Source organism: Natator depressus, chromosome 22, assembly GCF_965152275.1.
Source record: "Natator depressus isolate rNatDep1 chromosome 22, rNatDep2.hap1, whole genome shotgun sequence".
Lineage (NCBI taxonomy): Eukaryota > Metazoa > Chordata > Testudines > Cheloniidae > Natator > Natator depressus.
Genome location: NC_134255.1, coordinates 17,156,435 through 17,182,736, shown reverse-complemented (window position 1 = coordinate 17,182,736; position 26,302 = coordinate 17,156,435). Strand labels below are relative to the sequence as shown.

Here is a 26,302-nt window from a genome sequence, read left to right as displayed (position 1 = left end):
CTTTGTTAGTCTCATGATCTCCACAGTGTCTGGCTGTTTTCTAGTTTCTGTCTGGAGGGCTTCTCTGAAGGTAGGTGGAGTCACAGGACCCAGTTCCTTCCTGCATTAAAGGGCCAGACCATCTTATGCCTTCTTTCCTTGATTCCCAGAGTGTACATGAAACAAGGCTGGGAATTAGATCTTCTACTGACCTGGAAGAGGTGTATTTCAAACACAACACCTGATGAAAGATGATGCAGATTTATGGCACTGTGCAATAAAATAAATAAGAAGCCTGGCTAAACTAGTTCCCTGCATGGCACGTGATTTACAATGAAGTAGCCACAGACCAGATGGAGAGCTCAGGCCACGGTGAGCAACAGCAGCTGGCTACCTGTCAGTCTGTTGTTCACATTGTTCATCTCAGAAAGACCAGCGCCTATCTAAGGAGTTCAAGGAGCGTTTTGCGCTTCTCCATGGCTCATAATAAAGTGCTCCCATAGGTGGGAGAGGAGGGCAGGGATTATAAATAAGGGAAATAGCACTGGGAGAAGGCTAACCATTGACCATCACTTGAATGCGGCCTCGCTCTTGACTTCCCCAGAGGGAAAGCTGAGAGAAGTAGATCTGGAGGGATAGCGGGTGTAAATATAACAAACAGAGTGTTGTCACAGCCAGGATCCCACATTCCATTAATCAAGCAGATGAGTAGCCAAATATGAAGCTAGGTTGACTGGCCTCAATGTAAATTATTTCTGTTTTGGGCTGGCCTTTTGCCAGATGGTAGCAAAAGCAGAAAGAAAACCTGCTCCCCACACAGGGATGAGTGCAGGGGGGGAGGGGAGACCCGATCATCATAATTTACAAAGGTTATTTTGCCTGCTGCTGCAGCTATAATTTCCCATGGCCCATTCAGAAAAAGCAATAGGAGTGATAGATTCTCAAACCATAAGGTTTGTCTTACTTGGTGATAAAGCTTTAAGTGAATGGTTATGAACCGGAAATAGGAAACGCTCCAGTGCAATATGCTCCATGCAGATGGCTTATTTTTAAAAGCCTTATTGTTTTAGAGCAAGGGACTATGTTAACTCCCCCCCCACAAACACACACATTGCTAGCTAGGAGCCCACTCCATGGCCCGTTGAAGTCAATGGGAGCATTGGACCAGCCCCAATGGATCGACTCACATGTCTTGCTGCTGGCAAATTAAAAGTGGCTTCTCTGCACTCGGCTGGCTGGGGCTTAGCCCCTTGGATTGTACCTCACTCAGCCATGCCTTCAGCTGTCCGTAGTGGCTATTGATCTGCATCTGCCTCACCACAAGGGCTGCCCACCATGAGCCACAGTCATAACATGAGGCTCAGTGAAGGGCTGCACAAAAGGGAGACCAGCTCTGGCACCAGCAGTCCCCATGGGCTGCACAAAGCAGAGGGCAGCCACAGGACACCTTTCTCCCCTCTCCACATCTCATTAGCTCCCTCTTTTATCCCTTCCTAGGACTGGGTTTGTCTTACTCCCCTTCTCTCTACCTCCTGGGCTGCAGTCTCAGTTACCGTGAGTGAGCTAAAGGACCGAAAACACCTTGCAACCAGCCAGGTTGGCTCAACTCTCTGCCATAGGAGAGAAATACACACACTCTTGCTCCATATGATTTGCTTTACATTGTAGTGCAGCAGCCTCTGCATTAAGACCCTGCAAGAAGAGGGCACGGAAATGAAGCCTCCTGAGCTCTTTCTCCATAGGCAAATCCTGCCAACCAACCAACCACAAAGGGGAGCTTTACACATTTCCAAGGACAGTCCCGCATTTTTTTGTTTAGTCTGACCTCACATCACAAGCCTCTGAGATTCTCCTTGAAAGGAGAATTGCCTCAGGCCTGGTATGGTCCTAGTGCTGATTACTTGTTAAACATCCTTGTCCAAGCCGTGGAGGTCTCTCCAGTAGCAAAAACAGCCAGAATAATTGTCACAGTTCAGGCCAACTGTACCTGTATTTCCCCCTCTGTGGTTCATCAAGGGCCTGCACTCTAGGCTCCTCAGCCATCACCTCTTTTTGGGAGAGACCCACCTCTCTGTCTCCCTCCTGACCAGGCTTTTTCAGGCTGCACAATTGCTTGCCAACACGGATATGCCCAGCAAGCCTGACTGCTCAAACAAGCCAGCATCTGTGCTTTGCTTTCTCTCTGAAGTCTATGAACATCTATAATTGCCTGTAGGTTACCACAGAGCTCTGTAAAAGCAAGTACATTTATTCTTACGGTAAAAGAATTACAGAGAAAACACATTAAAAGCAATAACAGAACCTACATGTATGCTACAAAGCTTGCCAGAGGTCACTCCCAAATCCAGTCTCAGGCTCTGAGTTTTCTGCTTGGTTACAGGTTCACAGCTATCTCAGATTCAGAACCAGAATAGCCATGAATAGCTCAGTCTTTCTTTTATACAGCTTGGGGCCTTTGATCTTGAGACTTCAGGAACCCCACAGATTACAGTGAAAATTTATGGAGAGTAGCACAATCTGATAAATAGCAGACAATGGTACTCTCCCTGGGGCTTACCTGCAAAAGGCTGGGGTTTTGCATAAGCAGAGGTGGGAAATTTGCATTCACCTCTCCAGGCAAACCACTTGCCACTGTTTGTCCCAAAAGTCTATTCTTGTCTGGCACATCATTCAGTACAGTCCTTTGAAGTTCAGGATTCACATCCCCTCTGCCCCCTAGAGTAGTCACATCTCGACCCACAATAATACAAAACCTTTGCATTTAATTGACTCCAAAGACACAAACTTAATTCAACACTTTTTCCAAGGATGTTGCAGAAAATTGACATATTTATCACAATGAGTCCTGAATGTCCTGGGCCAAATTGATCACTGTGTTGTTAACTGCCCCCATGTGAAGGGGGTGTGGAATGCAAGCATTGTGGTTTGGTAGAACTTTATACCTGCTTTGCACAGGTGTATATGAATGTGTATTGCTCTCTGGCCTTCTCCTATTCAACAGTTTCTATGGAGAGCCCATCCCCAGAACCAATTTCCACAAGGAATCAGCAGAGAGGGGCTAATGTGTGACTTGGTCCACCCGTAAATTCCAAAACCTTCCACCCTGCAAGTCACGAATGGGGTCACCATCTGTTTATCTCCTGCACCAATGCTTGGTGCTTTTTCTTCCCCAAACTTTTGTTTTTAAATTATGCTTGTCCCAAAGATGTTTTCCTGCTTTGTTTCTTTCCATCTGTCTCCTCCTTTCAGTGCAATTAGTGCCTTGTTGATAGTTCCTCGAATCTGAGTGATCTCTTTCATCTGACCTTTGACTTTCAGGTTTCTCTTTCATGCTCGTATAAGGAGCTATCTGACAAGTTTGTTCGTTTCATCTTCATTCACGGCCGGAGCCGTCTGGAGTTCTCTGAAGTGTTGTTGCTATCTCCAAAGTAAAAAGCTTTTTAATTAAGGAACTTATTTTTTATAGAGCTCATTAAAAAAAAAGAAAGTTTTTTTCTTTTTGGGTAATTATTATTAATAGGCTTCTTTTTTCTGAGTTTGTTACACTCACCAGTAAGGTGGGGAATGCAGGTAGAATCCTGATTTTTGGGGTCATAAGAGCGGACTTGTTGTGATATTATATCTGATGCACAGAACAGACTAATAGAATCTGTGAAGGGGAAAATACAGGGTCTGATTCTCCACAGCCTTGCAGCTGGTGACGTAATTCATGGCACAAAACATTACTACCCGAATGGTAATGAGAGACACCCATTTTGTAAAGGTGGCAGTGACAACACAAGATGCAGGCCAATGGAGAAACAGGCCCAGGGATCAGTTCTCCTGTGGCATCTTCTCTCTTCTTGCCATTATTTACCCTGCTACAGCTAAGAAAACCTTGCATGTGCGTAAAGCTCCTTTTATTTACGGATCCCAAACAGAGGAAAGGCAGGCATGGCTTGGGTGATACAGGAAAAGAAAGGCCCAGAGAAAATACAGAGTGACTGAGCTGGAGACACCACATTCGACTACATTCTCCTGCCACAGCCACTCTGCCTTGACTCCAGGTTCCCCCCAGCTGGCCCTGTCATTCCTCTGTCACAAGTTGTGCAGTGGTGCAGCCACCAGTAATTGCTGTAACACAGAAAGAAGTCAGGGAATCAGTACAGAGCAGCTACTGCGCCAGGTCAAACTCCCAGCACTGCATGAGTAAAATCAGTTCAGTTGGACAGGTGCTCACTGGCATTTGAATAGTACCAGCAAGTTCCCCAATCCTCCTTCCCTTTCTTTACACATCAAAGCATCTCCAGCACACCACTGTACATGACCCACTTTTGAATCAGAAGCATGCACTATGGTTTGAAAGCTCATAATGCCCACTGAAATCCCAGATGATCCAAGAGTCCCACATTCACCTCAGGGTATAAAATAGAGAGAGAGAGAGCTATGAAACAAACCCTGAGTGAGGTTTATAGGGAAAGGTGCTTTGGGCAGGGAACAGTATAATGAAGCCCTGTCCAAAGAGGATCGGGAACTCGTTATTGCTTTGTCCAAGATTCACAATATGGGAAAGATTCCCCCCACAACGTCTGAGTCATTCTGAGGACCTCTGCTCGAGTGAGATGAGAGCCCATCAGAAGAAACTCCTCCACTCTCACAGCCACACAAAAAGGATGTGGACTTTTCCACAAGTGAGGAAGGTACATCTTGTCTCAGTTCCCTGCTGACATGATGCTGGTGAGGAGTTTGGAAGAGGAGGGCTGGCCTCCAAGGAACCTTCCCACAGTGACCTTGGGCTTTTGTTCAGTTATAGAGAGGTCAGTTTCCAAAGGCTGCTGGAGTCCGGGAAGTGGGGGAGAAGGAGGCGGTGGGCAAAATAGAAATATTGAGCTATCATGTGTAGGATAGAAAAGCATGATGTGTCAGAACGAGGGAGGGGATCCCGAATAGACCAACCAGAGCTTCCCAGCTGGGTTGAAATTAAGGATTGCTTTCAAACTAGCACTGTTGTTCCTGAGCCAACCTTACCAGGAACCATACTGTAGTGAAATGAGACAAGTATTGGGCCAGATTCTCAACTGGAGTAAACTGGCATCACTCCCCTGAAGGTCATGCAGCTATGCCATTTTACACCAGCTGAGGAGCTGGCCTACTGAATGTTTAGTAGACCAAGGGATTGAATGGCTCAGGAGACTGACGCTTGGACTCTGTCTTCCCCCCGCCCCCCACTTTCAAATCTAGCCCAGCCAACCAAGCTGACAATGTTCAAAAGTAGTTCCTCTCTAACAGCTGTCCAGTGGCTTGCCTGAGATGAGTTAGTGAATGTCAGTCCACTGCATAATGCAAAATTTCCCTAACTTTCAAAAGCTGAGCCCACACTTCAGGAAAACGGAAGCAATTTTCCCTTCCTTCCCACTCCCCTCCAACCCCAGCAGGTATTGTTATTGGCTCACATCTCAACACTCGCACAGAGCTTCAGACTAGGCTCCTTCTCCTTTCTTACATGCTTTGGTGAACAGTGATGCAGTTCACAATACTGACATTTAAAGTATCATTAGCATTGGAAACAAATGGGACAATTCACATCTCAGGGATACTGTTTCAGGCTTTCTGCAAACCCAGGCAGACACAAAGCAAATGTAACGGATGCAGAAGTATTATGTAGCTGGTTTTTTGTTGTTGGTTGGTTGGTTGTTTTAACTCCAATAACAGGTAGACACTTTTTTTTTTAATTACCGACAAAACTCTAGAGAACAATGGAGGCCTTTCTGTGACTCCCAGGTAGTTGTCCAGCACCCTTCCCCTAGAGCAGGGGACAGCCCAGATTTCAATACACACTGGCCTAATGGACAGGTTTATATATCATAAAGACTAGTATCCCAAGTGGCACTGATTGTCCTCCTTGCCACTAATCTTAGCAGAGCGATGAAGAATTTGGTTTTAATGGAGGCCAACCTCCCCGTCACCCTTCTAAGTCAGGGTAGTAGTAGTCCCTCTAAGTCAGGGTTGAGCCACATGGGCAGGGCACAGTGTGTGGGGAAAGCTACCACTTAGCTGTTCCTTCTGCTTGGTGGATGAACAAAGGACTCCAGACCAATTTCTGAATTTCTCCTTCTAGGCATATTTTCTCTGCCTAATTCAATTTGTTCCCATTAGCAGCAATAATATTTAACCTTTTCCATAATGCAAGGAAAAGTGAGCACTCGACAGAATTAAAAGGCAATACATTTAAAATGAATAAAAGGAAACATTTATTACAATAAATAATTAACCTGTGAAACTCACTGGTGCAGGATATTATTCTGGCAATTAGTTTAGTAAGAATCAAGAAAGGACTGTGCATAATAATAAGAGTAGCATCTGGAGTTACTCTCAGAAGGATACAAACTAGATGGCCTAGCAGGCCAGAGACTGGCCTGAGACACAGTGTTCAACATGTGGATGTAGATTTAAACTTTCCCGAAGTTTGAGGACTTGTTTGGCTGCTAGATTTCATTTTGAGGCTCATCTCTACTCAACACTCGAAATTAAAAATGTTGAGTAAGTAACAATGGATCAAATCATGAAGTCCTTAGCTAAAGTAAAAAATTAATGCATACAAGGCATAGCACCCTACCTACTACTGCCAATCTGTCCCACCGATGTCAGTGAGATCATACACATTAGCCAACAAAGTGTTGGCAGGATTGGTTCCTTAACTCTCTCAGACTAAACTCCCACCCATTGATTTCAAAGGGAGTTTTGCCCGAATAAGAAATGTGAAAAAACAAAACTAAACAAAAGCCCCTTTGCAAAGGTAACATCAACTATCTAATTAATGCAACATGCCCACACTGACCAGAGTGAAGAAACCTTCAAGCCAAAATTTGATGAGGACGTCCCAGCGATAGGAGGTTAATGAGAATCTGGACCATGATTGGCTCTCTGATTTTCTTCGGAGCTCTTATATGAGTACAGAGACTAGATTAAAAAAAAAATCTATTTCATACCTACCTTCTTCTCTGCATTATTTTCAGTTTTGGTTTTTTCCCCCAGGATTATGTGTTACTTTGTGATGTGACTAGAATAGAAAATATTAGCAATTGCCTATATTTGTGTAGTGCTTTTCATGCCAAAGTGCCCCAAAGTGTTTTCTAAACATAAAACAATACACAGAGATGATCTCACCCTGTCTTGGGTGAAGGTGGCAGCTCATTAGAAGCTCACAACATTGCATTATATTGTCATTATATTTATTATGCCATCATTATTTGAAACTGCGGGGGTCATTTAGGTGGGAAGTACATAATGATCCCAGATGGAAGTTCATTGATGAAGTTTTGTTGATGTGTTCTGAATTCAGGGAAAGTGTAGGTTTCTGTTCCATACACAGGGGCTAGGGCTTAAGTTCATAGACTAAATTGGCAGTGTAACTCCATTATCTTCTACGGAGCTGCACCATTTATACCTGCTGAGGATCTGACCGCTACTGTACATACATATCCACACATACATAGACATCTTCTACCCTTTGTCCATCCATGTCTTGACCATTGTAGGGCCTCAGAGGCATGGGCTGTTTCCATTCTATGTCCAGCACCTAACACAATCCCAACAGGAACCTTTAGGGATCCATTGCAATATCAGCTGTAACTACTGAAAATAAAGGACACACACACTCCTGTGTATGGTACAGAGTTTGACCACAAGCTGGTTATTGCTTCACACTGCGCAAGTTAAGTGGATTCCAAAATGGGCAGTAAATTGGCCCAAAATGAAGCCTTGAGAATTGGCTCATTGAGTGTATGATAAAATCTGCCATGGAGAAAGAGATTTGACTGCATTGCTTCTCCACCCTCCGCCCCACTACCCCTAATTTGGATTCATTTCCCCTTAAAGAATGATCACGTTATTATATTATCACATTATGCAAACCAAATATCACAAAAAGACTGATAGTTAACAAACAGAGTGCTAGATTAGGGCTTGCCTGTGGGATTCAGCCTCATCAGCCAGCCTACTTATCTGCCTCTGATCAGGGCAACATATCTTTATCATTCAGCAGAGTGAAGCAACATACTAGAGTCCCACAGGAACCCAGCAGCATTTCAATTACTTCTCTATTTTTTTTTATTGCTTTGCTGAAGTAATGTGGGTCCCAAGCTCCAAACTGCTAAATATTAGTTGAAGTCAGAGACAAATATGGGCTAATTACAGAGTAAAGCGGAGTCCAAATGTACATTCCAGCATCAGAGCACAACTTCTCAGTTGTGAAACCTTGGTAAGTATTCAGAGACAATATTTTCCTCCGGACTTTTCCTAATTGCTGTGCACTTTTTATCATGATGGGATATAAAACAATCCTGCTTACAATGCACAGAGGGCTTTTAGAGATGAAGAGCATTAGCCAACAACATGGGCATGCTTTCGTATAGAACAATAAGATTCATGGCCTGGGAGGAACAGCTCAGTCTGTTCCTCCACTGAAGGCAGAAGCTGAATCACAGGTTTGTGCCCACGTACAGTGGAATCGGGCTGCACACTCTGGGTGGAGAAGAACTACAGCTGGATTGGTGTGCCGAGCTGGAGTGGATTCTGAGCACAGACCTGCAGACGTATGTAAGAATTATTGTCTGTTTTGCTTTCCTAAGTCATGGCCCTTCCTGAGTGCACAGTAACGCGACTGCTCCTGGTGCCCCAATTTACTGAAGTCCCAAAAGCAGAAACCCAGGCCACGTTGCTACATTTGCAACTGACTGAAGTATTTGCATCAGGTGCAAGGAGGAGTCCATGGCAGATACCCTTAGGCAAGGGGTAGGGTCAGGGGAATTCATTCCTGAGCTCTGTCCACAGTGCATATCACACACACATTTGTTTCACTCACTCACCCAATCCCCTGCTCTTTGTTTGTAGTTACAGCTGATCCTTGACAGATCATCACACACGCTTCCTGCTGTGCACCCATAATATACAGATTGGAAGTAACTTTACTCCAGAGAGCCAATTAGTGCAAATATAGGCCTGGTAATTAAAATTGGATAAGATCCTTGCTGCTGATATCCCTGGGCAGATAAGGCACCAGGAAGCGCTCTCTCAACACGACCTCAGTGGGAAGTTATCACCACATTCCTCTAAGCCTCCAGCACAGTGCCCATAGTAACTAGGCAAACTGGATGAAAGAACCCCAGCCGTGCCATGGCTGCTTACCTCCCGACAATGCAAGATCCTTGGGCACACCTGTGATGGTCCTGCATTGGATAGCTCCATTCCCATCCTTTGGTGCTGACCACTGCGTGGGCCCACGAACTCTCCTGCCTGGCTTATCCTCTGCCGTGTCCTGATCAGCGATGAGCAGGCCTGAGTGGGCTGGTTTGCTGGTCTGTCTGGGTACGTGCTATGATCTTTGGGAATTTAAAAGTGAATCAGGCTGATTCGTATTATGTCCGTAACTGTAGCAGTGACGAAGGCTATTTCTACACCACCACTTATGTTGGCGAAATGTATGTTGCTCAAGGGTGTGAATATTCCACCCCCCCCCCCCCCGAGCGACATATGTTTCACTGGCATAAATGAAGCGAGAGCTTCTTCCATCGCTGGTTGAGGGTGGATGAAGGATGTCTATGGGAGTGCTCTCTCCCATCGGCCCAGAGCGAGAGATCTTACAGTGGCGCAGCTGCATCCCTCCAGTCATGCCGCTGTAAGCTCTCTAGTGCAGACATAGCCTAAGGCGAGGCCTACGTTACAGCAGCGTGTAGAGTACAGACACTGCACGCCCAGCCAGCACGGGTGTAAACAGCAGCCTAGACAGTGAGGTGCTGCTTAGGCAAGTAGCGTACAGCCACGCCAGAACCCCAGGGGACATACCCTATACAGCTCTACACACACACACACGCACAGCCTCGCCCCTCTCCACTACTATTTTTAGCAGTGTAGCATCCTGCTGTCTCCCCTCTGCCGCATGTGTACACACCGGAGTGTGGACGCAGCCTGCCTTTCCCTGCAGCGTGTCACACAGACCCTACTCCACACTGCATGTATAGACAAGGACTAAGAGTGGAGACGTTATGGGCTTGATTCTTGGGGACTCCATTGCTGGGTGTGGGGCAGGACACAGTGTGGGGGACTGAGGTTGCTTTAAACCAGCTTTGCAGTTCTCATATTTTAGGGCCATGCCTAGCAAGATAGGGCTGTTCTACCTTATATTGTTTGCCCCCTATGCAGGGTTTGGAACAGGGGGTCCAGAGCCCTTGTGGCAGACTAAACCAGATAGGGGGACCCTCTGCATGGACGTGATCCCCACTCCCAGCCCCCTGTAAGCTGCCAGAGTGAGCATAGTGTCACTGAGAATCAAGCCCTAGACACACTGTGACATTATTGCTCCTAGGATGGCATACATAGGTGACAGCATACTCTGAGCACATTCCCTTATAGCAAAAATAAGGCTGTCTTCCTGTCCGAGGATCTCAAAGTCCTTGGCAAGGCATAACAGATGTCTACTCACCGCAGCCTTGGGTGGCAAGGGGAGATGGTTATCCCCACATTACAGTCACAGGAATGTAACCCAACTTGGTTAAGGAAACATAAGGGGGCTGAAGCCCTTTATCACACACCAACATAAGTCAGGAGTAAGTCGACTGAGGTTAATCAGTGTAAAATCAGCATGCGTGAGAGTGGGGACAGCCTCAAGAAACCTAAGCATGAACTCAGGTAGATGACCGCCTGTCCTGGGGCTTGCCTTTAAGGCCCCGTCCTGCCCCTGCCAAAGGGCTGATTACACACCTATCAAGACAACGCTGACTAAAGATCAGGTCTGGGCAGTGGTTTCCCTGGAGAAGGATCTTGAGTTCTAATCCTGGCTGAACCACCAATTCCCCAATTTGGCCTTAGGGAGGTTGGGACCACTTCCTGTGTGGAATCACACTCACCCAGAAAACTGATCAAGGCCCTGATTGGACATCCATGGATGGCTGTGGGAAGGATGCCATTGATTTCACTAGAGAGGTAGGACTGGCTTTCACCCTGGACTGTTAGTGATCACTAGTGGTTAGTGCAGTGGGCTGCTGGCACTCAGGAGTCCTGAGTTCTATTCCTGGCTTTGACAACGGTGATGTCCCGAAATAGTGAGGCGTAATTCCTGAACAATTCACGTTAGCTACATTATTTTTCACCTGAGGCTCTCCAAGGACAGCTCACTCCAATGCCTTGTTGGGCTCTGCCGTTATTAATAATAACAACAAAGTCCAGAGAGTGATGTGACTGCTGCATGATATTTCAATGATTTTTTTAAAATTAGAATTAAAAAAAAGTGAGCCCCTGAGAACTTGTAATCTGAACACGGCAAACCTAGAACATGAAGCAAAACAAAAGAAAGGAGATAGAGTCCTAGTCTATAGCAAGAGGTCATCTGCACTGTGATATTTTACAGTAGAGCAAAGGAGCAGAAGTCATGGGTGATGAAACGCTCAGCTGCATCCCTATCCTTGCTCTTCTCAAGCATGATGGTTTGTGTTTTCAGTATGCTTGAAGTGTGTGGATCTAGCCAACTTGTTAGAGTAATTGTTATAAAATTAGAAGCTGTGTAACGCTAGGAACGTATTAGTAAAAGATCCTAAACCTCCCTGACGGTTCTGGTTGTTAATGTCTGCCTATGGTTTAATTACATCATCAATTCCATTAAATAATGCAGTAACTAACCAGGATTTAATGAATACATAGCAAAGAATAAATTGAACTTAAAGTGTAACTTATATCCCTTTACAGGCAGAAAAAGGGGAACAAAGATTCAATTTCTATAGCAACAGATTCCTCATGAATGAAACAAAATTTCAGTGCTGTTTAAGGAGAATGCAGTAGCTTTTCAGCAAGGGAGACAAGGGCAGCACACACAGCTCCCAGCAATCACCAGTAATAAACCGGGCACATGCCTGAGATTCCTGGGACATCACTCCACATTGCCCCAATAAACAGACCCTGGGGATGTAAAGAGACGAGACTCTGGACCTACCACCCCCAATGAAGTCACCCGGGCTGCAGAATCTCTGAAAAAACAGGCCCAAGGGGTCTCCAACTGGGCCCCTAAAAATCGAGACACCTGCAATCAGTGGGCCCTTTTGGAAATTATTAGTAACATTATGGTAGTACTCGTGCTTAGAGATCAGGACCACACTGTGTTGGGTGCTACACGGACACATAGCAAGAGACAGTTCGTCAGGGCAGGAACTTTCTCCTACCATTTGTCTGCATCGACTCTAAAGAGGCAAAATGACTTGTTGGAGGTCAGAGCAGAGGCAGGAATAGACTCCAAGTATCCCGAGTCCCAATCAAGTGCACGCTCCACTAGACCCTGCTGCTTCTCTCTGCTTTAGTTCTTTGGGCTTTAATCCAGGGCTAGGAATTTCTTGTCCAAGGGGTGGCTCTTTTGGAGCTGGGTTCCCCAGCCTGTGATCCTCCTGCAGAGTGTGCTCGAAATAGCTTTTTTAAGCTCAGTGAAGCAAGTGGGTGGCAGGCAAAGCAGCCCAGAATGACTCATGAGCAGCTGAAAGGCAGCAAGGAGGAAGAGACGGAGGAAAAGCAGAGGCTGTAAAGGAAAGAATAGCGGTTAGTCATTATGGACGAGAGACTAGAAAGAGCAGGTCGAACGATAGGCAGGAGAGGGAAAAGTCCCAGCACCCTGTCATCCCAGGGCTTTCAATAAGAAGTTGTCGAGTGGAGGGACACAAAACTCAAACGTTTGTCCCCACTTGTTATTCGGTGGGACTGCGCCTGAGTGAACAGACACTGCCCTGCCCAGCGGGCCTGGGGCTTCAGGAAGGGGACCAATAACAGTCTCCCTCTCCTTTGAGCCATAGGGCCCAGTTAAGAGCTTCCCACATTCACATAAACTGCTTGTTGGTTCCCACCAACCCTGTGGCCTTTTGGCTCAGCTACATGGGATATGGGGTGCTGGAGCCATCTGTTTCACGTGCACCCAGCGGATGCAGCCCCGGGATCCCTGTGTGACATAAGCTCTCCTGCCTCTCCATGGAACCAAGGGAGGCCAAAAGCACTTAACCAGATATAGAGTGGAGGGTGCAGCACACGAGGCCTGGCATCTGCGTGGCAGTCTCTGGAGACGTTCTGCTTGCAAGTTGCTGATCTAGGCAGGGCATCCATAGGGATGCAAGGAAGCATCTTTAGCTACCTGTTGGAAGTATGGCACGTGTTTCCCCCCGGGTTAGCCTTGGGCTTCCAGCTACTATGCACCCATGTTCCCACCCACTCCAGCAATCCCCCTGCAGCTGCGCCATCCCACCCGTCTACCTGCCCAATCTAGGGTCAGGATTCTTGCTGCCTCTGCACCTTCTCTCACAGTCACGTGCCCTTCAAGAACAGCAGAAGTCAGGCTCATGGAAGTCCAGCCAGACATTGCTGAATGTTAATCATTTTACTGCAGTGGTCTGATTATTTCCTCAACCAAATAATCCTAATGGCCCTGCATGGTAAGCACTGCCCCACAGTCCCTCCTGGGTTTGTCCCTTTTCTCAGGACCTGGAAGGTCAGTTGTGCACGCACCTCACCAACAAGGTAATAGATTCAGAGCCTAGCAACTCACGGCCACATCTGGAAATGCTCCGAGCCACAGAAGGATAAGGAATTTAAGGCAGTGTGGGTTTCTCATTTGTTTGTCTGTACTCTTCCACCACCCCCTTTATTACAGAGCCACTAACACAATCTCATTTCAAACCACCAGCCAGCCAGCCCATGCATGGTGCTATTGGGGAGTTTGAATCATTATCAACCATAATGGGGCAAACTGACAACCCAGAGTGGTCTGCCTGCCTGGCACCTGTTCAAATGCAGGTCTAGTCAGACTCAGTAGTGACCAAAAGCCAGGCCACTGAACAACCAGATGGTAATTTTTGAAATACAAGGTTTCAGAGTAGCAGCCGCGTTAGTCTGTATTCGCAAAAAGAAAAGGAGTACTTGTGGCACCTTAAAGGCTCAAATAAATTTGTTAGTCTCTAAGGTGCCACAAATACTCCTTTTCTTTTTGAAATACAAGGGTGGTTCAGTACAACTCCATGTCAAACACCATTAGCACAATCGGCCCCGTTGTTGGCCATACATAAGGTAGCAGTATATCCCAGCTTTACCAGGACAGTCTTGGTGCCCTGGGATCTTCTTTCAGGACATCTGAACTGTCCCATTTCACTAAGATATTTGTTTTATTTAAACTACAAAATGTTACTTCGAGACGCTTAGTGGCACTGAGCGAAATTTGCTTTGTGTTTATCAGGAGCAAACAGACCAGTGGAATGAGAGTCCACTGTAATAATCAGTGTTTGGCATGAAAAAGCCAGAGAGTCAGCGCTGTCAGAGCGGTTACTTTGCTCAGAGTGAACAATGGCAACACTTGATTAGTGTTCTGCAATAAACTCATTTACACACCTGGGGCTTGTCTACATGAGACCATTGCACTGGTATAACTTAAGGTGGGTATTTAAACTGATAGTTACATTGGTGCAAAAGGTCACACAGACACTTATTTTGGTGTAAGTGGATTATTTTAGCTTACTTTGATTCGGAACATGTTTAACTAAACCAAAATATAAGCCACTCATATACAAGTCAGAGCCTCCTGCCACACATTTGTACTGGTTTAACTATATCCGTTTTAAAAATTGATTCAACTGCAACTTTCTCATGTAGACAAACCTATGCAACTAAAAAATACTCTCCACTCCAAGAAATAAGTTCACTGTTGAGTCAGAAATGACAAAACAGTCTTTTGAATGATTTCGTGATCTTAAAATGTCACCACAAAATTGTCCTTTTTAAAAAAATGTTGAAAACATTTTAGTCACCCAGCTTGGATTGGATGTGTCATGCAGACCAAACCCCTGCCCCCCTTTGAGGCTCTCACCACTAACACACAGTAACAACAGTGCTGGTAGGGCAGCATGTTGACAGCCTCACTCTCGGGGGCTGTCAATCCAGTATCTTTCACTGGCACTTAACATGCCTTAAATGATAATAAAGCATAAGCAGAGCTAATGAAGCTGCAGTGCTGGGAAGCAGGCTCAGCTGAAGTCTTCAGTCCGCTAAGCTCCAAACCCACATAAGTTTGCAAATGCTCATGTTTTACTGCTCATTCATCCGCTCCATGTCGGTCATTTCCACAGTCCTCCATCTGTTGGCCTCTTAAACTCCATTCTGCCTACTCCCAGGCTCTTTCGGAACAGACAACACAATATTTTTTCCCTTTAAACCAAGTTCAAATAATTGGCTCTCATTTGTTGACCGCTACGAATCCCAGAGACAGCTGAGTGCACCACATCGGCACGTGCAGAAAAACTCACTCAGCCCCCTGCTCTGCCTCTGCTCCCTCCAAAAAGTAAGCCAGGCTTGGGGACAGCCCAGAGTCTTTGGGGAATTGGATCAAGAGCAAGGCTGATTTAAACCAAAGTTCTTATAGCTCAAATTTTAATCATGATTTAAAACAAGCAGGAAAGCTTGATTTAAATAATCAATTTTAATCTTGTTTTGCATTGTATTTTCTAGTTATTTTCCTAAAAGAAAAGTTGATTCTCCTTAAAATATGTAGATTTGCAACTAAATATAGCCTTTCCACTAAATTTAGGACTTTTTGCTAATCAGAAGATTACAATGTCTATATACATTAATGTAAGCAATTATATAGCTTAATATGCATTTATTCATATTCTTTTTTATATTTGTATTATCCTAGAAAAGGACGATTAATTATTTATTTACTAGACAATTTTTACTTGTGATTTATGTCAATCTCTAAATGAAAATTGAAATTCAATGAAAGATGCATAACTAGAACTACCTTAAATGTGCTGGGTAAATAAAAAAAGTTTAATAACTGAGTTTTAAATACAAAATGTTCTCTAAAACAACTATTATCCGTACTTAGTGATTTGAACTGATTTTTACTGGTCTCCATGTGCTTCAAGATTTTAGAATGAGTAGAGCTCATCCTTTCACACTTCATTTTTATTCATAGATTGGAAGAGGAAAGCAAGCTTTCCAGCTTCAACTCCCAATTGGCTGCTTAACTTTGAATAACTAATCATTACAGTGAACTATCTGAATAAACTGAAATGAAAAATATTCCCTCAACCTGCAGAAGCAGCTACTATCGAAAGCTGGTTTAGTACTTCAGCAAATGGATTCCAGGTGCTTAGACAGGGACTTTCACCCATTCCATGGCCTGGTTTTGTTTAGAACTTCAGCGGCAAAAACGTGTTGCTTACCTTTTTTTGTTTAATTTAAATGAGGGTAAATCGATTATAGTAAGCTTAGGCCTTAATATTAGTTATAATTTCAAAATTGGTTTTAAATGAGTTTATTTTAAAAGAGAAGTGTATTTAAATTTAAAAAAGGGGATTTTGATTGATTTTTATCCACCCTGATCAAGGGGCTAGAATTAGCAACCCTCATTGCTCTACTCTCCAAAATGTGGATCTTGGAAACTGGGACGCTACAAGGGTGAGAGAAGAAACGTAACTGCATCTATGTTCTGATTTCATTCCAACCCTCGTGGAAATGCACTGCATGCAACCCCTCCAAAAACACAATCCAGAGACACAGCTGGAAGTTAGAAGGCTCTGACAATTTCTGTATTTATTTCTGAACTCCCTAATATGCCCATTGCACAGGAAACCAAACTGCCTCTTAGCCTCTCTCCACATCTTCCAAACTTTTTCCCACTAAGCACTGCTGCTGTAGGTGACTTGCTAGTGAACACAGAGGCCCAGATCACTCCCTCATTCAAGGAATCCCACAGGAGGGAGCTATGGGAGAAAAACCTTAACATGGCTCCCCTTTGGAAAGTGTTTTCTTGATTCTGCCAGGAGCAGGACATGCACCCCTTTAGAAAGCCATCCATCTGTCCCTCAAACCCTGTGGCTCTCTCAAGATATGCCACAGGCCCCATGAGCAGGGAGAGATCCACCCACAGATTGGCGGATACTAGAGCCCAGAACTAGGAAGGTAAATCCCCCAATTATTCTTGCAAAGCAGCCCCAGCAGGGTTTTGGCTTCCAAGACAATCACTCTAGGAGCAAGGAAAAGATAAGGCCCCATATACAGAGGGTGAAGCTTAGTCACAATGAAGAGGAGGGATTTGCACTGCAAGTCAATGGCAAAGTCAGGAATAGAACCCAAGGCTCAGAATACTAATCCAGTGCCCAGTCCCCTAGACCATACTCCCTCCCATGCCAGCCTAAGCAAGAGCTAGTGCAAGCTCAACCCCGTATGGTGGGCTTCTCAGAAAAGCAGTGTTATGACAACGCTGACACTCCCTAAATGGCCTGGACAGAAGCATTCCACCCACCCTGCTGTTTCTATATGATAGAATATTCTTCTTTAAATGCATCCCTATAATAAGCTGGAGAGGTGGCAAGCAAACAGCAGTGACTGACATGAGGGACTGATTGCTTGTATGGAGCTACTGAAAGGGGTCCTGGCATTCTAAGTGCTCATCACAGTGAAGGATGACAGTCTGAGACACTTCCTTTCCCCTGCTCTCCAGCTATTAACAAGTGCTTGGGAGTCCAAAGCTGCTGCATCCTTGTTTTGTCATCCATCCTCCCCCTCCCCATTATATGTTTATTTGGTTTCTCTCTCTTTGGGGGTGGTGGGAGAAGACGGGGGCATGCTTCTGCAGCTATTTACATTGGGCCCTATGCAGTTTGCACTCTGAACATCTGTTGGACTAAGTACTCCTAGCCCTGGTAGGGGTTGTGCCCCCATGGCTTTCTCCCTGGAGACTCTTCACCCATTCTGGTCTGTTCTGGCCCCAGCTGGGCCTCTTAACAGTTCAGATCCCTTTCTGGTGGTTTATCACTGTCCAATTGCACACTACTTCTGCAGTGGCCTGTGGGGAGAGACCCAGGCCCCACCCCAGGGACCCTAAGAATAGCAGCCATGTGCTACAGCCCCAGCCTTCAGCAATATTTCACCCTTACATCAGGGCTCTTCTGTGCTCAGGCCCAGCAGCAAGCCAGGAGCTCTCATTCCTTGCTAGCACTGAGCTGCCTATGGTGCTACAGTTCTCTTGGCCAGTCAGGCACACTATCTGTACTCCTGTAGCTCCAGCACTGCAGCTCCTTTTATACCCGCCTGAACCCACTGATCGGCTAGCCCTTTGCAGCCACCCCCTGATTGGCTGCTTTCCTGCACAGTCTCTCTAGGCTGTTTGGAGGACTTAGCTCCATTGCTTCTTTCCTAGGATGGGTGTGGAAGGACCCTGAGGCATACAGCAGAGGGCCTCTGGGCGTAGTCCACCCTGTTACAGGCTATGTGAGCAGGGTTTGGTTAGGGCAGCTCTCAGGTTGCTCTAACTTTGTCCAGTGGTTGATCCAGTCCCCATGGTCCCTAGCATAGGAGAGGTGCAAACCCTAGTCCCTGTGCCAGGCTTTGCGCCAGTGCAGGGATGAATTGCCTACCAAAGCCTTGAAATAACCTGGGACAAGACCTAGTCAATAGTGGATACTTTGGGGAACTAACCAGCCCTGGCTGGTATGGAGGCAGGGACAGATGATATTTTCCAAGTGGATACAAGGCTCCTGATATGGCTCAGGTTCTGATCTGAGCCCCGGACAACCTTCTCCCCTCCTGTGTCCCTCATGGCAAAGTCATGGAACTTGAGAACAATGCTTTGCTCTCCTCTCTGCCACCATTAGCCCAGGCTCCCAAAGCACTTTATCAGCTTCCTGGGTTAATTAAGCTTTAAGATCACTGTATGGTAGGCACTGCTTAGACCTCATTTACAAATGGACAAAGTGAGGCATAGACAGGTGAACTGACCAGCACAAGATCACCCATCAAGGCAGTGACAGAGCTGGGAATAGAACCCAGGAGTTCTGGGATCCCACCTCACTGCTTTAAATAGTAGGAGAGATTTGAGTAGGAGCACATGGTGAATGTTCTCCTAATTCCATGCCCCTGGCTGCAAACATTAGACTACATGGCTCAGTGATTCATTTGAATTCATGAGTCAAAAGCTAATGCACTGACCTACATTAAGCCAAGCAAGGAGACAAACAAAAAGTGCACTTACACAGCATCTCAAAGCACCTTACCAGTCTCTCTTCTGCTAGTAGCGCCCCTGTGAAATAGACAAGCATTTTCACAGCTGTATTACAGAAGGGACCTGCCAAAGGTCACCTGAGTCCAGTAGGAAAGCCTGAGAATAGGACCCAGGATGACTCCTGGCTCCCAAACCTCTGCTCTAACCACAACACAAACTTACTTCCAAAGCTAGGGATGGAACTCAAGACTCCAGAATCCCTGGCACTTGCTCTAATGACTTAGAATACCTCCTTGGGCCAGGTGGAAAATCTAGGACTTTTGCTCCCAGAGCCTTGCTCTAACCACTATGCTTTGACAGAGACAGAAATTGGTGTTACACATACACCTGGTCTCACCTCCTCTGCCTTTTCAAGTCAGGCTCCATCAGTTTATCTCCACAGTTTTATCCCTGCCCTGCAGCAATTGGCTGGATCTTTTTACTCTGATTCAATTACACATACAATAAGGGCACTGCAAACAGAAAATTACACACTGCTGTAATTGAATTCTTCTTTAGAGGTTCTCTTTCTAAAACCTTGCAGTGGCAGTGAAAGATTGTCCTGCATCAAAGCCAGATCCAAAAATCCATGCAGTGCCCCCACTGAGTGTTGGCCCTATCCTAAACACCTGCTGCCAACTCCTGCAAAGGGCTCTGCTCCGGGTTTCCATGGTGTAAAGCCTCAGAGTGCACTGAATTTCACCCACCTTTGGGACAAGTGGGGTCCTCTTTCTAACTCCCTAACTGAGCATCTCCTCTTCTTTTCACTCAGCTAGAGCAGTAGCACTCACTGAGAGCAGTTTTGACTCTGATTCCCAAAATATGCCAACCAATGAGCCTGGGCTAACTCCAGTGATTGGAGACCAAAGACCATTCAAACAAATACAAGGGGAAGATGAAATTGTTCTCTCTCTGTCAACTATATATATATATATATATATATATATATATATATATATATATATATTAGTTTCTGATGACTTTCAAAAATAAGCTTTATCTGGCTTTGAAGGTCTTATTCTGGCGACATTTCCTTTTTAAAATAAATAAATAATCTATGCCATCTTTTCCTAGTCTCAGGGTGACATGAATGACTGATTTCTATGCAATGTTGCAAGTGCCTTTCAGGAACACAATGGCAGGTTCTTTGACAATGTCATACATCTATTCAAAACAACCCGCACGCCACTCAGAGACCCACACATTTGCACAGTGCTTGTTCTCCTTGCGATAAGCCATGTTAGATTTTTTTCCCATTCTATTTGAAAAATAATACTGGTCTTTTAAGTCCCTGGCTTTTTTATTTTTTCTTCTTCTTTCCAGACAATAGGACCGGTCCCACTTTGATTCATTACGTGATCTTGTGTTATAACAATTCAACAGACAGAGAAGGGGGTGAGGGAGTAGGTATCAGAAAGAGGTTTCATAGAATCATAGAATATCAGGGTTGGAAGGGACCCCAGAAGGTCATCTAGTCCAACCCCCTGCTCGAAGCAGGACCAATTCCCAGTTAAATCATCCCAGCCAGGGCTTTGTCAAGCCTGACCTTAAAAACCTCTAAGGAAGGAGATTCTACCACCTCCCTAGGTAACGCATTCCAGTGTTTCACCACCCTCTTAGTGAAAAAGTTTTTCCTAATATCCAATCTAAACCTCCCCCATTGCAACTTGAGACCATTACTCCTCGTTCTGTCATCTGCTACCATTGAGAACAGTCTAGAGCCATCCTCTTTGGAACCCCCTTTCAGGTAGTTGAAAGCAGCTATCAAATCCCCCCTCATTCTTCTCTTCTGCAGACTAAACAATCCCAGCTCCTTCAGCCTCTCTTCATAAGTCATGTGCTCTAGACCCCTAATCATTTTTGTTGCCCTTCGCTGGACTCTCTCCAATTTATCCACATCCTTCTTGTAGTGTGGGGCCCAAAACTGGACACAGTACTCCAGATGAGGCCTCACCAGTGTCGAATAGAGGGGAACGATCACGTCCCTCGATCTGCTCGCTATGCCCCTACTTATACATCCCAAAATGCCATTGGCCTTCTTGGCAACAAGGGCACACTGTTGACTCATATCCAGCTTCTCGTCCACTGTCACCCCTAGGTCCTTTTCCGCAGAACTGCTGCCTAGCCATTCGGTCCCTAGTCTGTAGCGGTGCATTGGATTCTTCCATCCTAAGTGCAGGACCCTGCACTTATCCTTATTGAACCTCATCAGATTTCTTTTGGCCCAATCCTCCAATTTGTCTAGGTCCTTCTGTATCCTATCCCTCCCCTCCAGCGTATCTACCACTCCTCCCAGTTTAGTATCATCTGCAAATTTGCTGAGAGTGCAATCCACACCATCCTCCAGATCATTTATGAAGATATTGAACAAAACCGGCCCCAGGACCGACCCCTGGGGCACTCCACTTGACACCGGCTGCCAACTAGACATGGAGCCATTGATCACTACCCGTTGAGCCCGACAATCTAGCCAGCTTTCTACCCACCTTATAGTGCATTCATCCAGCCCATACTTCCTTAACTTGCTGACAAGAATACTGTGGGAGACCGTGTCAAAAGCTTTGCTAAAGTCAAGAAACAATACATCCACTGCTTTCCCTTCATCCACAGAACCAGTAATCTCATCATAGAAGGCAATTAGATTAGTCAGGCATGACCTTCCCTTGGTGAATCCATGCTGACTGTTCCTGATCACTTTCCTCTCATGTAAGTGCTTCAGGATTGATTCTTTGAGGACCTGCTCCATGATTTTTCCAGGGACTGAGGTGAGGCTGACTGGCCTGTAGTTCCCAGGATCCTCCTTCTTCCCTTTTTTAAAGTTTGGGGTTGGAGATGCTACTGCTTCATGGCCTAGAAAACAAGCAAGCTGTAAAAGTGGAAGATGCTGAGAAATCCCAGCTTAATGGTTCCACAAAGACTTTTTTCTGACCTCTTTTGAACTTTAGGAACCTTTGGATTCTGATCAGCATTTAATTCTAAAATGTGCATCTCCGGGGTGAAGCCCAAACCATGATGCAGAATCTGAGGAAACCCCGTGAGCTTGGAAAATACATGAATTCATATCCAGTGCCAAACTTGATGGCTCAAGCCCAAGTCTACTTCGACACAGATACATCCCTCCAGGAAAGGATGTAACAGTACCTGGAAGCCCGCAGTGGCTGGTGCTGGGATGGTGTCATTTCCAGAAGCACCACCTACGTCGAATGGGAGGATTTTGGATGCATAACTGAGTGCAGGCATGCAACATATATTTCACTCCCTTAGTGGAGCCTGATTTTATGTAGTAAATAACAATGAAACCAAATCAGCCTCAGCTTTATTTTCTATTAAACGAGTACATGCTTGAAGAACTGCAAGTACAGTGTTACACTGACATTACTACATAAAGAGCTGGAAGAATGAGCAGATACTAATAAATTACTTAGAGAATTGACAGGTGGGGTTTTATCCTACTTTAAAATAAGTTAAAAATAGGCCAGGCTCTTTCTTCGCTCTTGTTCTGTCTCTTTCTCTCTCTCTTTTTTTTTTTATTATTAAAGGAAGTAGATGCAGAGACTCCAGCGTGAATAAAAACTCAGATTTATTGGCCCATCAGTGGGATCCTTAAACTTCCTCAGTGCTTAAAATGTACACATTTTAACTTGAAAAATTACCAGGTTTATCCAAAGGAAAATTTCTAACATAAAACATGAAACTCATTTGAAGGGAGAAATTCTCCAATGAAGCCAACCCTGGCAGTCATAAAAAAGTTAAACCAGGCAGAAAGGGAAATGTCAAATGTGTGGGAGCGCCAGCTGTCTCTCTGTTCTTTTATATATATATATTTTTATAATCAAGATCAAGTTATAGAAGAATATATGACTGACTGTCTCAAGCAGGGAGGGGTGAGAAGAGAGGAAGGAATTTTGCTTCTAGCCTGTGACTTGATGTAAAGCAGAGCATTCTACAAAAAAATACATTTTTTACTTCTAAATAAAGCACTTTAGAGTGACACATTTATTGCTAGCAAAGAATTACTCAAATAAGAGACATTGTCAGCTATTTATTTAAAAGCTTTTTAATAATAATAATAATAATAATAAAGCAACCCCCCCCCTTTTCAATGCTCCATTAGAAGCTTCAAGATAAAGTGCTTTTTCCCCTTCTGATTTCCTGTTCTTCCATTTAACCATGCTCCACCAGGCAGTGTGCCCCTCCTGTGCTTTGCTCGGGTTGCTTTGCCATTTGTTTCCTTCCCCCTCTCTGCACTTCCGCCTCATCAAGAACTGTGATAAAGCCGAAATACCGGCTGATGTAAATGGCCCCAGCTCTATTGACTTAAATGGAGTTTCATCCAGAGAGTTTGGTCCATAGCATCTAAGGATCCCAGGACAAATTAGAGAAATAACAGTTGTGTGTGTTCTTGTCAATACATCAGCCCTGCATCTCGGTTCCAGCAGCAGGTTGAGTAAAGAAAGGGAAGGGGTGTGTGATGAGTTCGCCCAGGATGCCACCTGGAACTGGGGTACCACTGAGCCCTCTGACCCATCAGCCTGGGCTCCCTCTCACACTGTGCTGCTGTGACAAGCTGCAGACCCGCTCCCAGTCCTACACTTCCACCAGCATTCACACAGATAGGGACACACCCAGTTACAGATACAGGCAGACTCTGACCAGCCACTGCATGAACCAACAACAGAGAGGCTACAGCCAAAATAACTGCCAGCTTCCCAGCCTAGGACCCCAGAGCTGTACCGTCCTGCCCTGGTCAAAACCCTGACCAGTATGGATTGATTATCCAGTTCGCCTCCCCCTCAATGTGGAAAGGAAATGCAACAGCCCCTGCCCCTTGAGCTAAGATTCCCAAGAACTTCACTCCAAACCTACTGGTTTAGATTAAAACTTAAAATACATATAAAATTAACTACAAAAAAATAGAGCTTAAGTGATAGCAAACAGATCAAAGCAGATTACCTAGTAAATAAACAAAAATGCAAACTAAGCCTAAAATACTAGATAGATATGAATTAGTAGTTTCTCACCCTGAGTGATGGTACAAGCAGATTCAAGGCCCAAGCTGCACTTGCTTTGCAGCTTGGAATCCCCAGGTTTTTAATACACAGCCTAGAAACCCCTTTAGCCTGGGTCCAGCACTTCCCCCAGTTCAGTCTTTATTCTTCAGGTGTTTCCAGCAGTTTTCTTATATGGGGCCTGAAGAACAAGAGATGATGTCACTCCCTGCCTTATATAGCTGTAGCATATGGCGGGAACCCTTTGTTCCAAAACCAGTTCCCCGACCAGTTTGTGGAAAAATACAAACACCCCAAAATGGAGTCCAGAGTCTTGTGGCCTGGTCACATGCCCTTGTGGTGTCACAGCAGCCATTACTTACACACTGGCTGGAGCGTTCTCAGGAAGGCTCACCAGGTGGAGGATAAGCTTCTCCGAAGGCCTACTGTTTTCCCCAATGGCTCATTGCCCTGAATAGGCTCTTCCCAACCAGCTATCTAGACGGAAAGCATCTTGCCTAGTGGGCGTTACCCAGGTGTAACTACATTTGAAATACAGATACATAATCATATTCATAACTTCAGATACAAAAATGATATGCATACAAATAGGAGAATCATATTCAGCAAATCAGAACTTTTCCACTGACACCTCACATGACCCGTTTTGCACAAAATGCATCATAATTATGCTATAATCACATTACAATATCACGATGAAGAATATGGGGTTCAGTATCACAGGAGGTAAAGGTGGTTTCAAACCTGTCTTCTCAGGTCATCTGAGGGCCCCTGAAGCATCTGACATCAATCAGAGCAGGGCTCCTCTAATTTACACAGAAGGGTTTTGCTGTGCTTCTGCCATTCCTCCCTCCTCACACCTCCAGCCACATCCCCTACACTAGTGGCTGGGAGGAGGCTGCCACTGAGCCATTTACTCCCGCAGTTCTGCGCCAGCCAGGGAGCCCCCGGACATGGGTAGCTTATAGTCCTAGAATGCTGGTCTGCTGCCTGATTGTGCACGGGCAGGAAGGATTTGAAGAATGTCTTTGAAATTCTCCCATCCTTTGCTATCATCTTCAAATCTGTTTGTGAGGTGCAAAGGGCCCCATTTAGGCCCTATGCATACCCAGCCCAACCCCATAGAATTGAATAGGGTTGTGCATGTTAAGTCAAAATCTGGCCGCAGGGGTTTTCAAAGGCGGCGATTATCAAAGGGCCCTTTAGGTTGGGTGCCTAGTTCTCTAAGCACTCTTCAAAAATCCTAGCCTTATCTTTAGCTCTCCAGAGAGTCACAGATTCCCAAGCCAGAAGGGACCACTGCCACAATCTAGGTGACTTCCTGTGTAATGCAGGCCAGCGAACGTCTTCAAATAATTTGTGTTTGAACTAGAGTAGATCTTTTTAAAAAAAAATAAATCCACTCCTGACTTAAAACTTGATGGACCATTCCTTGCACTTCACTGGAGTTAGGGCGGGAGTTCTCAGCACCCCTGGGAGATGGGCAGTGGATGCCCATACCACCGGGGACAGCTCCAAAAATAGCCTTGCCCTTATTTCTGACCAGGACTTTTGCTCTCAGCTGTCAAAATCCTCCCTGTGCTCTGTTACTCATTGCCGCCAGAGGCCTCAAGTAGCCTCCAGAGAGGGAGAGAGAAATACAGGCTCCAAGGCTGAGAACCTGGCAACCTGTAAATTACAGGGGTGTTCGAGTTGAGCTAAATGGTACAAGCTGTGCCATTCCCTCTGACTTTAAAATATTAAAAGCGGAGCGGGTAGTACATCTGTTTGTCCAAAGCAATTTGAGTCTCAAGTGCCTGTCACTAAAGTCTGGCACCCTAATCTGTTTCTACTGGAATGGGAATAAAGGGAGGAAGAAGAATGACTGGCAATCAGACATTGTGTGAGCTCCTTTCTGAGGAGTGCCTGGACCAAAGATACAGAGGAAGTGAAATCTCTCTTTGCTCAGCCCACACTATTTTTGTCAGCATCCTCAGCTTCCATTGGCTTCAGTGACAGAGTCCAGCACCTCTGAAAGATCTGACCTTACACTAGAGATGGCCAAACTTCACATTGCTTAATATGGATGCGGCACCTCCCAAGCGTGATTTGTTCTGGGGCCACATTCTCCTTTGGTTCTCAGCACCTGATCCTTTTGAGACCTCTTTCTCTGCCTTCCCTCTATCGTCCATTCAATCCATTCCAGACTCCTTCGTGACAGGGGAGACGGTCTCAGGCCAGTGTGTGAGCTCAGCATCTCCTGCACAGGCTGGGAGTGGCATTGTGGGACTTTCCTTCA

The 26,302-nt window shown here is 45.4% G+C and overlaps 2 long non-coding RNA genes across 2 annotated transcripts in view; one reads left to right on the top strand and one right to left on the bottom strand.

The window, feature by feature from the left end:
• LOC141975943 (uncharacterized) overlaps positions 1–26,302 on the bottom strand; it is a 204,099-nt gene that overhangs the window by 145,325 nt on the left and 32,472 nt on the right. The window contains exon 2 of the long non-coding RNA XR_012636031.1: positions 12,168–12,514. This is a non-coding gene — a long non-coding RNA (uncharacterized LOC141975943). The remainder of the gene's footprint in view (positions 1–12,167; positions 12,515–26,302) is intronic.
• LOC141975942 (uncharacterized) overlaps positions 1–26,302 on the top strand; it is a 300,224-nt gene that overhangs the window by 258,865 nt on the left and 15,057 nt on the right. The gene's annotated exons all lie outside the window — the stretch shown is intronic.